Source organism: Lontra canadensis, unplaced genomic scaffold, assembly GCF_010015895.1.
Source record: "Lontra canadensis isolate GAN:19392208 unplaced genomic scaffold, GSC_riverotter_1.0 scaffold175, whole genome shotgun sequence".
Taxonomy (NCBI): Eukaryota; Metazoa; Chordata; class Mammalia; order Carnivora; family Mustelidae; genus Lontra; species Lontra canadensis.
Genome location: NW_022631169.1, coordinates 1,951,737 through 1,953,282, shown reverse-complemented (window position 1 = coordinate 1,953,282; position 1,546 = coordinate 1,951,737). Strand labels below are relative to the sequence as shown.

General features: G+C 47.3%; 1 pseudogene; it reads left to right on the top strand.

Moving 5' to 3' along the window:
• Nucleotides 1-832: 832 nt before the first annotated feature.
• LOC116860382 lies at nt 833-1,247 on the top strand (annotated as a pseudogene).
• Nucleotides 1,248-1,546: the final 299 nt, after the last annotated feature.

The window sequence follows — 1,546 nt, the reverse complement described above, 5'->3', positions numbered from 1 at the left end:
CTTAACCCACTGAGCCACACAGGCACCCTGTCCTGAAACCTTCTGGAGCATGTAACCCCACCCCCACCATTCTTGTGTTCAGAAGCACACTTAAGTACACCTTCAGGGCAGAACATCCTTGATCTGCCCTAGAGATATGTCTATTCTTAAATATTCTCCTTTTAGGTGGTCCCTCAACACATACTCTTAGTCTCTAGGGCTATAAAAGCAGGTCTTAAGAGAGATTGGGTTATGGAGAGCTGCTTGTCTTGTGGCAGCCCAAGACATCCTTCTATCCATAAGTTCCCTTACTAAAAACCATTTCCTGTCTAGCTGAACAAGCTGGACATGTCAAGCCTTTTTCTTTGGTCATCTGGCTCCTTTGGCCTCTGGAGGTCATTTGCGTTATCTTCCTTTCCCGGAACAACCCTACTCTTCTCCTGATCTACAAATGCTGAAATCTATTTTCCAGTATCTCTAATGGGCTGCCCCAGATTCACAATGAAACTCCCTTTGACTGTAATTGAACTTGTGATGTCTTTCCTCCCATTATAACCTGATAATAATCTGGTCCTCTTCCTATATTCCATAGCTCACTCACATTTCCACTCATTCCTATTGTCCAAACTGAAACAAACTCCTTGCCTATCTTCATATCTAGTTTCAGTCAATTCTTTTATTATTTCTCTTAAATATTCTGTTCTGTCACTACCACATTTCTAAAGACACTTTCAATAATCTTTGCCTGAGTTATTATAACACTGAGTTATTATAACACTTTAAAACCAATTTCCCAGCCTTTAATCATACAACCTTCAAGTCATTTTCCCTGTAGCAGTTAATGTTATTTTCTATGATCCTGCAGCACCCCCTGGAACGAGGCCACCCAGGTTGGGCCCACCGCTACCCATTGGCCATGTTAGGGATGCCCTGAGCCCAGTATGTGAGCTCCCCTATCCGAGGAGCTGTGCCCATGACCACCAAGCAGAACCTGGAGGAGAAGCGGGAGCCCTTGGGCAGTTTCTTTCTGAAGAGAACATGGCCACCCATTTCTCTTGACTCAGCCTGCACAATGACCACCCTTACTGCAGCACCCCCTACGGATTTCCCCCCCATCTCTGCCCCGATTCAGGAGCCCTTGCTCTGAGCTGCTTCTCTGGAGCTACCCTGGGAACCTGATCCTCGAGTTCCTCTGGCTGCTGAGGCTAGGGGACATCCCCACCCCTCACTACTGTGAAACCCAAGCTGGGGAGACAATGGAGCTCTGAGTGCTCGTGGGCAGTATTTCTGCCCATCTTCCTTCTTCCCCACAACAGAGAAGACCAGCATCCCCACTAAGGGACCAGCTGTCCTGAATATTCTCCAGACCACGCCTCTGGCCCCGGACCTACTCTCAACAGAGGAGGACACTGAATCCCACAGCGCCCTGGGGTGGTGGGGTAGGAGGGACAGGAGCATGGGAAGGGAGACATTCCCCCGAGAACTGAGTAAAGATTGCTGAGAAAAAAAAAAAAAAAAAAAGTTAATTTCTGACACATTCACATCAGTTCCCTGTTTAAAAACCTCC